The 12,616-nt window shown below is 43.2% G+C and overlaps 1 pseudogene; it reads right to left on the minus strand.

Moving 5' to 3' along the window:
- Positions 1-587: 587 nt before the first annotated feature.
- The window catches only part of LOC102257962, a 14,053-nt pseudogene continuing 2,024 nt past the window's right edge, over positions 588-12,616 (minus strand).

A 12,616-nucleotide genomic window follows, 5' to 3' on the forward strand; every position in this document is an offset into this window, starting at 1 on the left:
AGATTATATAGGTTTCAAGTGTACAATACTATGACACATGATATGTATATTACATTGTATGCCCATCACCCAAAGTCAAATCATCTTCCCTCACCATGTATTTGGCCCCTTTACTCTTTTAAAAAAATATTTTTATTTATTTCAGAGAGGAAGGGAGAGGGAGAGAGAAATAGAAACATCAATGGTGAGAGAGAATCATTGATTGGCTGCCTCCTGCATGCCCCCGACTGGGGATCGAGCCCACAACCCAGTCATGTGCCTTTGAGTGGAATCGAACCCACAACCCTTCAGGCCTCAGGCCAACGCTCTATCCACTGAGCCAAGCTGGCCAGGGCTGGCCCCTTTGCTCTTTACTGGACTTCACCGTACCTCTGGTAACCACCATATTGTTGTCATCTGTGTCTATGAGTTTTAGTTCTGTATCCCACATATGAGTGAAATTATGTGGTTCTTAGCTTTTATTGACTGATTTATTTTGCTTAGCATAATATTCTCAAGGTCTAACCAAGGAAATACCACAAATGGCCATATTTCACCTTTCCTTATAGCTGAATAGTATTTCATAGTATATATGAACCACATCTTCTTTATCCAATACTGAATCGAAGGACACTTTGGTTATCTCCATGTCTTGGCCACCGTGACACATTAATTCTATAAATGTAATAATGGAAAAGAGGGTAGTTGGAATTGGGTTATAAAAAATCAGCTTTAATATCAATAGAAATAATGGCCAAGAGTCAACCTTATACAGGTTCTAAGTGCTAGACTAGAAAGAAATAGGAAATCAGTTTGAATAAAATTAATTTTTTCTTCCCTTTCAAAAGCTGGCAAATAGAGGTGGGTCCATTAGTCCTTTGCCAGTCCCCTGACCGAGGAGTCTTGCTGCCCACTCCTGGAGAGTGCCCCTGCATCAGCCACGGGGTCATCAGTTCACACTTGAGCTTCTTCAGACCCAGCAACTCCATTTGTGTAACAGAGTTGAGTGTCGGTAAATCTATAGATTCCTGACCAATAGCTGTGCTCCCTGACTGGCTTTCCTTCACTTTGACAGTGGGCATGTTTTCCCAGCTTCTCCTGGGCTGCCTTGGCAGCTCCTTCCCCATCAGTCATTTCTTTTGCCTCCGTCTTCTTACTCAGGCCAGCCCTGGCTGCTTCCTTTTCTATGGGACCTCTACTCTCTGCCTCCTTTTTCTCCTGGGTTTTCTCTGTTTCTGTAGCCCCACCTTCCTTTCCACCCACTCCTGGGTAGATGTCTCTCCCAGTGGAGCACTCGAGTCTTCTGAAATACCATTTCCAGGGTTAATCACAGGGCTCTGTAGTTTTTCTGGTGAGCCGGAGTCTGTACTCAATGCTCTTGCCCTCTGAGAACTACTGGGAAATTTGACTGCCATTTCCATGCCACATTTTTGAACAGGAAAGCTCATTGCTGAAGTACTAGGTCCTTCTTCACAGTCATCCTCTGAACTGTCAGAGCCAGGCCCCTCCCCTTCTCTAGTCCTTCCATGTGCATTTTCTTTTCACTGCACTGGATCCTCCTGTTTTTTATTTGTTAGGCCACTTCCCAGTCTCACCAATTTCTGCGATACCATCTTGCTGGGGGGGAGCCTGCATACGTTGAGGACGGATTTCCCTAGGTGCTCAGCCACCTCGATGCACAGCGAGGCTGGCGAAGCAGTGCCTGAGGTCTGTGAGCTTCTGTTCCTTTCACAGCTTCTCCCTCAGCTTATTGTTTTATCCATTCAGCCATTGGTTTTCCATCATTGACATCTCATAGTTTCCTTCCACTGAGATCCCAGCAAGCTTCTTTTTTTTTTGATTTTTTTTCTTTATTGATTAAGGTATTACACCAGCAAGCTTCTTGATTGGTTGTCTTAATCTGAGCACCAAGTGCTCAGAGCACCTCTCCTCCCAAATCTCCTTTTCTACCACTAAGTCTGGGCTCTAAACTATAAACAGCTCCATGCTGCACTGTGTCATTGGTGTTAGTGAGTGATCCGTTGCATTTCACAAAAAGCGTCCCACTGGAACATGCTGGTCCTGGCAGTGGATGCACCCGAAGCTGGGGCAGGAATCCACACCAGTGCTGCATCTCCACCGTATCACCTAGACCCAGAAACGGGGATTCCCTGTGTCAAAGCAAAGGGTTTATTGTGTTAGGTAAATACAGAGTGTGTGCTTCATCTCAATAGGTCTTTGGATATTCTTTGACATTTTGTTTATTTTCATGATAACATTCAATGCTAAAAATGAGTTTAATAGTTAAAACTTGGAAAAAGAAAATGACTTTCACCATAAGTAGCCAATAGGTAAGCCCCAGTTAGCAAACCGAGCTCTACAAATGGAATTTACCTTTAACATTAACAATATTAAACATTTCAGAGACTCCACTACATTTTCTGTTTCTGAAATTATACACTTTAGACAATTTATAGCTGCAGCTAAGGAAATTTCACTGGCAATATGTATATCATTTAAAAATTGATGACAGGAGTCAGAGAAGCATCGAACAGACTGTCAAATGACAGCGGGAAGGCTGGGGAGGGTTGGGGGGCGGGGGGAGGTAAGAGATCAAACGAAGGACTTGTAAGCAAGGTCAATTGGGGGGGAAAAAAGGGAGACATATGTACTACTATTTGTAATACTTTAAACAATAAAAAAAAATTAACTAATTTTAAAGAAAAGGAATTGAGCCCTAGCTGGTTTGGCTCAGTGGATAGAGCATCAGCCTGCAGACTGAAGAGTCCCAGCTTCGATTCCAGTCAAGGGCACATGCCCAGGTTTCAAGCTTGACCCCTAGTAGGGGGGCGTGCAGGAGGCAGCCAATCAATGATTCTGTCTCATCATTGATGTTTCTATCTCTCTCTCCCTCTCCCTTCCTCTCTGAAATCAATAAAAATATATTTAAAAAAGAGACACTAATGGAGTCAAATATTACCTTTTCATCCCAATCAGGTAGTTTGTAATTCTCTGTGCACCTACCACCTCATCCACACCTCTTACAGCATTGAGATTGTGGTTATTATCTGTGTATCCATCTATCTTCTATTAAACTCTAAGCCTCTTGGCCACCTGAACTGTGTCTGTCTTGCTTTTGTATCCATGACAACCAGTAGCAGACATGTAGTTAGTGCCTAGTAGATGTTATTGAAAGAAGCAAAATAGGAGAGGAGTGTTTTGGGTGGTAAAGTTACCAATTAGGCCCCGTGTTCAAAAGACAGTAGTCTGAATTGCTCCATGAGGATGCTTTTGGGACACAAGAAAGAGCCAACACTCTCTTAGGAGTTTAAGCTACATTTTTCAGGGAGAAATCTGTTAGTATTTGTTAAAGTCTATCCTTTTATCTCACTCCTCACTACTTGAATTCAGACCATCTTACCTCAGTTGAACTTCTAGGCGACCTTCAGACCTCCTTTGCAACCCATTGTCCGCATTGCCATCATATCTATCTCTCTAAATGAGTACAATCATATTATTTCCGGCTTCATGTCTGTTACTGGCTCCTTGTAACTGCTGGGTAATCCCACCCTCTTTGCAGGACACTGGAGCCCTCTGAGATCTGGCCCATTTATTTCCACTCTGCCCGTATCTGAGCCCCAGTCATGCCACACAGAGGTAGTCATCGTTCTTTAATAGGTCACATGCTTTGCTTTTTTCCTCTGCTTAAAATGCTCTCCAGCTTCAGATATCTATTAGATTAGCTCATCTTTTATAGAAGACCAGCTTTCTGACCCCTTCTGGTGGTCCCTGTCCAGTGCTTATAAAATCTCTGATATACAATGACCTTATGCATTTGTCTTTTTCTTCTTGACATCTACTTCTTCAACTAGATGCTCAAGAAATGGAAATTCCCATTTACCAAGTGCCAACTATGTGCCAGGCATTGTGTAGACTTGGTTCCCACTGGATGAAAAAATCCTTGGGGGTAGCAACAAGAGCTCACCCGGGGCTGAACATCAAGTTGGGCAGGGGTTCTCTAAATAAAACTTATTGGTTGAATGTAGATCTTTCTTTATCTCTTTAAAATAAAAAGGAACCTAAGTCATTTGAAGTCAAACACATTTTATTCCAGCTTTACACAAAGACAGTTTCTGGAAATAAGTGGGTGATGGGTGAATGTGTAGTGATATTGCTCGTTTTTTCTGTTTGTTTTTGAGCAAATCATTCTACGCTTGTGGGAGGCAGATCAGGGAGGGAACACAGGGAGATGGTTTCCACTTAACACTCAGAAGGTTGCCTCGGAACATGGAGAGGAAAGAGAATAAAGCCAGAATAGTGATAGTTGTAAGTGTAAAATGTAGATTCTTGGTTAAAGGAAAACCATGGTGAAATAGCTCATCACAGTTTCATGCGATATGAAATACTTCATGACATACATTCTGTTCTCCAACTGACACCTCCATCTTCCCTGTTACTTCTTGCCTGTTTTTGATCATGGTGTGAAATTCTCTTCTCCTGTCATTCTGCCACTCCAGGCAGCATTTCCTTAGGAGGCTACGTTAGGAGTCACCTCCACAACTCTTCCTGTTATCTGTCATCTTCCTCTTTATTTCAGTCATATCATATTATCACCTCTACTTAGAAGTAACTTTGAAATAAATGTATTTTATGTTTATATCTTTGTGTCTTTAATTAGTCTGTAAGGTCCCTGTAGCCAAGGAACATATTTTTCTTTTAAATTACTTGGAGTTCTTACTAACATTCTATGAAGGTTGCTGTCAAATGTTAGAGTCTTGCTGAATTAAGTCAGTTTTAAATGTTTAAAATCTTAATGTATATATATAGTCTAGTCCAGCGGTTCTCAACCTGTGGGTCGAGACCCCTTTGGGGGTCGAATGACCCTTTCACAGGGGTCGCCTAAGACCATCGGAAAACACATATATAATTACATATTGTTTTTGTGATTAATCACTATGCTTTAATTATGTTCAATTTGTAACAATGAAAATACATCCTGCATATCAGATATTTACATTACGATTCATAACAGTAGCAAAATTACAGTTATGAAGTAGCAACAAAAATAACTTTATGGTTGGGTGTCACCACAACATGAGGAACTGTATTAAAGGGTCGCGGCATGAGGAAGGTTGAGAACCACTGCACTAGAGTCATACGTGGGGCCATATCAGATTACATTATGATTCATAACAGTAGCAAAATTATAATTATGAAGTAGCAACGAAAATAATTTTAAGGTTGGGGGTCACCACAACATGAGGAACTGTATTAGAGGGTCGCGGCATTAGGAAGGTTGAGAACCACTGGTCTAGGCCCTGATGTATCCATTTATTCAATAGCAATTGAGAGAGAAACATACTTCCTGGCTTCAGATACTGATTTTGCTAGATATTAGCAGTCTGACCTTTCTATGCTTTGGTTTTTCATCTCTTAATGAGGCTAAAATAACATCTACCTCATCGATGCAGGGATAACTGTGCTGAGAGAAGACATATGTAAAATGTTTGACAATGTCTGGCACATAATAAGTGCTTGATAAATATTAACCATTATGTATACTTTCTACATGCAAACAGAAAAATAAAACATAATAAAATATATGTATTTGTGCATATATATATATATATATATATATCCTATGATTATAAAATTGACTTATTGCAGGCATTTAAAAAGTTAAGGGACAATAATAGTGAATTAGAAATTTGAACATTATTGCTGTTATTTTTCAAAAGAAAAAAACTCATTTTTTTGTGTTTTGATACTCAGAATCAGATTAAGGCACTCGAAATCAGATTAAGTCTGCTGTGTAAATTTTAGCCTAAAGATGCCAGATGTTGAAAGAATTGAGCAAAAACATACTTATGGAAATGTTTTTCATGATTTTGCTCATTTCTGTGCAACCATTTTTAGTTTAGACATTGTTCTGTAGTGGGGGTTCCATAAAGACTCCTCTGTGTGAAATTTTGTGTTGGAGCAACCTTTATCATTGGAACAACTAATAATGTTGCTGCAGTTTGGAGCTATTACTGTAGAGTGGTGACAAAATGTTTTCATAAAGTGCCCCATCGTGTTAGCAAATGAGAACTGCAGGGTGGAGGTGAACCGTGAGCAGAGCAGTTACCCTGCTCCCCTCACATGCTGAAATAGACAGCTCCATTGTGGAAGCATGGGCTTTCCTGTGGCCTTGCATTTGGAAATGCATTCCTTGACTGCCAGCATCATACAGTGTAGTTATACTGTAGTTAATCATGCCATTGGTCAATTTATAAAACTCAATACAATCTTATTGTGGTAAAATGCAATTACATAAGAGTTATAATGAGATGAGGGTGGATATGTCCTCTGGGAACTATTCCTTCACTTCTAGAATACTATTCTTTGTCTGGATTGTTTATTGGATTCTGAGATTCTTATGCTTATGTATTCTCCCTTCCTCTTCTCTCTCACCCTACCCTGGAGGCTGCCGAAGTGGAGAGGGCACATTGGTTTTGTAGATAAACGGTGCAGACATGTGTATGTTGGGGGGTGAGTGGGAGCTCTGTTTCTGGAGAAAGGAGGGTCATTATTTTGAGCACACAGGTGCCTTCTATTTGTTAACCACAGTCCTCCTTTACCCAAAGGAAAGGCCTTTAGTAATGTGACTGCCAGAGGGCTGTTTCTGCCCAGCTGGAGCTCCATTTTCCAGAGTACACAAAGGCGCACTCTGTTGTCTAGTAGTGGCTTGATTTCCAGGTTCTGTAGGAAATATGTGAGCTCCCTCACAGCCACATGACCAACCCAGAGTGGATTCTTGGAGCCCTGAGGATCCTCTTGACACTCCTGTGGTCTTGCTGTCCCTGGAAGCAGTGGGGAAGGATCTCCGACCAGAGCAGGCAGGACCTTCATTCTGAGCCAAAGGACTTCTGAGGTGTAGGCTTCCTGTCTGCTGGGGGCCTTTTCTCTTCTCTAGCCGGCTTGCACTAGGAGCTCTTGGTGGTAGTGGCCTGCTTTATTGGGCAGGGTGTGGGTCCAGGTGAAAGCCTCATGGGGGCTGGGGTAGAGGCTGGGACCTGTCAGGGTGGTGGTCCTGCAGCCGGCTACAGGGCCTGCACTTCTCATGCCCCCCATGATCCCACAGTTTAAGCTCTGAGCGCCCAGGCACTCTGGGCCTGTTTGTTGTTGGCCCTTCCTACTTCCCTACCAGGTTTTTCCTTCTACGGGTTGACTTGCTGGCTGGCTGATATGCCCTCATTCTGGTGGTTTTTAACCTCTATTCTGTAGGAATTTCTTGGTTTGACTCTAGAAAAGAGCAGGTGCAAACTGTCATGATGCATTAGAAGTGCGGACTTCTTAGTACACGGAGGTTCACACAGGGGGAGCTGCGTAAGCTCAGGTTAGTGACAGTAATTTTGTGGGTCAGAGGGTTTGTAAATTAGACTAGAGAAGGAAAGTTATTCACCTCCAGGAATGTCAAAACCTCAATTTTACTTTACTCTAGAGTTCTGAGACTCCTTGTTTCTACCAGTACCTCCTAATTATATGTTCACTGATAGAATCTCAGAACTTTAGGGGCCTTAGAGCAAGGCTTCTAAACCTTACAAAGGTCTACAAATCTCCCAGGGGCCTTTGCAAATGCAGACTGTGATTCGGTATGTCTGAGATTGTGCATTTCTAACAAGTTCAAGACCTATGAGGCTTTCTGGCTCAGTAGGACCTTTTTCACCTGTTCCAGTTTTACCTCAAAGTACTACCTTTATTTTGTTTTGTTTTACTTTATGAATAGAGAGCTGTTTCTGGTGTGCCTGTATATATATTGATTTCAGAGAGCAAGGGAGAGGGAGAGAGAGATAGAAACATCAATGATGAGAGAGAATCATTGATTGGCTGCCACCTGCACGTCCCCTATTGGGGATCCAACCCGAAACCCGGGCATATGCCCTTGACTGGAATCAAACCCAGGACCCTTCAGTCCACAGGCTGACACTCTAGTCACTGAGCCAAACCTGCTAGGGCTGGTGTGCCTATTTGCTTTTATATCTCTGAGATGTGTATATTTAAAGAATCTTCTCAACTATTGAACGTGTACCTAAGATAACATATACAAAAGAAAAATAGTTGCTTTTACTTAAAAAATGTTTTCCTTTTGAAATTATATAAACATGTTCAAATTTTACAGAAATATTTTGAGTAGCTGCAGTTTGCGTGGATACATTACCAAAGGAAGTGTCTTTTAACCCAACAACATCATTACCAATCCTGGAGTCAGAGGCCCTTAGATAAGTAGGTGTTGCCATGGGTAAATTTAACAGGCTGGTGGCCCTATATACAGGGAGTGATTTTTTTGGGTGGGATGTGGGATGTCCTGGCAATAAATTCCCATTAGGATGATCATAATGAATGTTTATGTCCCCAAAATATTCATATGATGAGACTTAACACCCAGTGTGATGATACTAGGGTCTTTGGGGGTGATTAGGTCATGAGGGTGCAGCTTCATGAAAGGGATTAGTGCCTGTGAGACCCCAGGTTGCTAAGACCATAGTGTAGATGGTCTTCCATATCAGTACCTGCCACATCACTTCCCAACCTTTCTGGTCCTGTCACACCCCTTCCCCTAACTCCTATCCTGGACCAGAAAAGTCTCATTGCCATTAACACAGAGAATAGCACTCCTTTTTGTCTATTAAAGTCCAGAATTTTTTTTTAATTTCTCATCTGAGGATATGTTTATTGATTTGAAAGAGAGAGAGAGAGAGAGAGAGAGAGAGAGAGACATCAAGTCCATGCTGTCCTTGAAGGACCCTGCCTTCCAATCCCACTCAGGAGCATTGGGGCCTTCATTGCATATCAGAGACACATCACAGGGACTTGAGTTTCTGAAGGGTTTCCACAAGTTTACCCAATATAATCTTATATCTGTTATACTTTTTTTCTGGATAATAAAGTGAAAATTAGTGTTCTAATTTGCAGATGAGAATTAGATGGAGATGCAGCCAGAGTCTTACTTGTGGAAGAGAGGAAATTTAACAAATAGGAAGGAATTGGTAGGATAATCTTAGGGTAAGGTATAAAGGTTATCATCCTAAGTTCGGTTTCTTTATGGTTTTAATGGAGTTTTAAAATGTAGATTAAGCTTCATGGGGAAATATTCATGTCACTTTTTTCAGCCATTTTTGAAAGTTTATTACTCTTGCCTCATTTCAAAAAGGATTTGGTCCAGCCTGTCTTAGTCTGTTTGGGCTTCTGTATAACAAATACCGTAGCCTGGGTGGCTTATGAACAACGGAAATTTCTTACACCTCTGAGGACAGGAAGTCCAAGATCAAGGCGCCAGCTGATGCACTGCCTGGTCTGGAGATCAAACTCCTGGTTCGTAGATGCCATCTGCCTGTGTCCTCACTTGTCAGAAGGCATGAGGGAGCAACCTGGGATCTCACAGGCACTAATCCCTTTCATGAAGCTGCACCCTCATGACCTAATCACCCCCAAAGACCCTAGTATCATCACACTGGGTGTTAAGTCTCATCATATGAATATTTTGGGGACATAAACATTCAGCCTATAGCACAGCCCACAAAAACAATAAAATAAAATAAAATAAAATATATGAGAAGGTGGGGTGGAAAGAAAAGAAGCTAGGGGTGGGGTCAGCACACAAAACATTTTCTAGAATATGCTGTTCACTTGTTAGGAGTGAGCTACACATGTGGCTGGGAGTGTCCAGGCTCCCTGACCAGTGGTAGGATCCATGGAGGCCCAAAGATTAAGGTGAAGCAGTTTTCCCGGTGCTTAGACTTGGAAAAAAAACACCTCCTAAAGAGAATACAGTATGTGTAGTGAACTACACTCTGAGCTACATTCCTCAAATAGATGGTAGACTGCTTTGTGGGGCTATTTTTCAAAAGGTCCTTGGATATAGGCTGATGGCATGTGTATGCATAATTTAGTGAAGGCCTTTTGCAAGGGCCCCAAATAATGAAGTCTAAGTATACAGCTCTCTGACTGCCTCCGGGAATAAAATCACACCATCTGCAGGAACGAAGGGGCCCTTTAGCCATTATGCAGTCTTCTATATGTATTATTTTGTTCAACTGAGCTATCATTTGAAATATGTTAAGTTCAGTTGCTTAAAAAAGGAAGAAAATTTGTGACCAAAGCTCTCTAGCAGAAAGTCATCAACTTTAATTTTAGAGAAAGAATATATAAAATAGATTAAATACCTGGCTGCTACTGATCATTCAGTTCCCTAATTTGTATACCTAGAGGGTTTTAGTATATCCTCGAGGTCCCTTTTTTCACTAAAGTCTTCTGTATTAGTCAAAGCCTTGGAAGGTAAGGACTGATATTCTCAGACTGAACAATCGAGGTGCCTTCAATGAAGAGACTATTTACAACGGTGAGGGCAGGGTTTTGGGAACCAAAGGGCCTAGTACACTCCCCAGGCTGGTGAGAGCAGGAAGCCATTACTACATCTAGGGCTGAAGTCATGAGGGTGGGAAGTGGCTACTGAAAAGGAAGAGATTAGCTTTAGGGAATTGTCTATTTGAAAAAAATTATAGAGGATACTACCTAATCTGGTAGGTAGTTGAGCAGAGAATGGCTACCTCAATGTTCCTCTTTCTCCCTCCTAGCTCCTGATGGTGGCGCCCATGGGCCACACCCAGTAGAAAGCCAGAGGGTTTGCACACACCTCAGCTTCCAGGAGCACAGAGCAGGGTGAAGAAGAGAGTGTGTTTTGGGGGGTGAAGGGAAGACCTTTTCCTAACTTCATGTTCCTAAACAAATGCTGTGAATTTTTTCTCAAGGTAAAAAAAGTCTGTCTTCATGTTAGCATCATGAGAAATCTGATCTCTGGTTTATTGCTGTAGCTTCAGGGCCTCACACAGGACCTGGAGTAGAGTTCAGTGAATAAGGGAAGGGGCTGCTGGGCAGTGAAGCACACTTTGGGAAGCGGCGGTGAGCAAGTGGCAGCGATCAGATTGCCATGCTGAGGAAATACAACAGAAATGGTGAGCTGACGGTGTGGCCAGGTTTCTGCACGTCTTTGTTGACCAGTCCTAATGAAATCTATATGAGAAGAGTTTTCAGACTGCAGAAAAAAAATAAAACCTTCCGAAGGCAGTACATTTTCATTATAGTGTTGGAGAAAACACATTTTCTTGTCTGTATATCTCATAGATGAATGACAAGATGGCATTGTGGCTTTGCCTATGTGACAGCCTCTATTGTGAAGAACCACCCTCTTAGCTTGTATTCGCTGACATGATAGCTTGAAGCAAAATCAGCTGTGCTGCAAAAAAGCTGTAATTTTAAATAAAATATGGGAATATACTCTCTTGAGGGAATTATAGTGGATTTCCCCCCAGCTTCTCAAACAATTAGTACATTTTTCAAAAAGTTCAATTAGAGTATATCTAACTATCTATATAAAAGCCTAAGTGACTGTCTGACTGTCTGGTAGCTATGATACGCACTAACCACCAGGGGGCAGATGCTCAACACAGGAGTGGAAACCACAGGCATGGAAACATGGAACAGACTGATGAATCTCAGAGGGAAGGGGGGAGGGGGGAGGGCGGGAAGAGATTAACTAAAGATCTTATATGCATATTATAGGCCCAGTGCATGAAATTTCGTGCACGGGTGGGGTCCCTAGGCCTGGCCGCCGATCAGGGCCAAGGAGGCAACAGTCGCCTGGTTGGGCATAGAAGGAACGGATGCTGGATGCTGACGCTGCCATCATCGGTGCCCTGCTGCTGAGCGGTTCCCTGCCTTCGCCCCTCCTCCTTCCCTCACCTTTGCGCTGCCACTGTGGTGGGCGGGCAGTGGGCCGATTGGGGCTGCTGGCCGGGAGGAGGGATGGAGCACAGGAGGTTGGCCACCAGCCCAAGGAGGGAGCTGGCCCTCGGCCCCCCTGGGAAAGGGGCCACGTCCACCACCACCCAGCTCGGGGCCTGGCCCTGGTCCGGTGATCGACCAGGGGGTAGGGACCGCAGGAGGTTGGCCGGCCAGGGGGAGGTTGGCTGTGGGAGTGCACTGACCACCAGGGTGCAGCTCCTGCATTGAGCGTCTGCCCCCTGGTGGTCAGTGCGTGTCATAGCAACCGGCTCCAGTTGTCCTGGTCGCTCTGGTTGTTCCAGTCACTTAGGCTTTTATATATATAGACTAGTGACCCGGTGCACAAAATTCATGCACATTAAAAGGGAATTAATTAGAGGAAATATCTTAATATTGCTATTTGCCCTTTCTCTATAATAGAAGTGTCAGAGATGAAAGAAAATTAGTAAAATGTATATGAAAATATTCCTCCTGTCAGAGGCTGGGGCACGCCATGGGAACCAGAATCAAGTCCCCGCCCACCCACATGTGCCTCAAAATCTTGCGAGACCCAGACCCTGCTGGCCCCACCCCCAATGGGGCTAGATCCAGACTCAGCCAACCCCACCTCCGTTAATCCCTGCCAGGCGGGGGGCACAGCCTCAGGTCCCCGGCCCAGCACCATGCAGCCTCAGGTCCCTGCTGATTGCTCGTTAAGGCTCGTTACGGGAACTCGGCCTACGCTGTGGGCGCAGCCATCTTGTGTTACGGAATCCCTGCCTCCACTGTGGGTGCAGCCATCTTGACTGTTACGATGTGACAGTCAATTTGCATATTCCCTCTTTATTAGATAGGA

Source organism: Myotis brandtii, unplaced genomic scaffold (assembly GCF_000412655.1).
Source record: "Myotis brandtii unplaced genomic scaffold, ASM41265v1 scaffold115, whole genome shotgun sequence".
NCBI classification, from domain to species: Eukaryota; Metazoa; Chordata; class Mammalia; order Chiroptera; family Vespertilionidae; genus Myotis; species Myotis brandtii.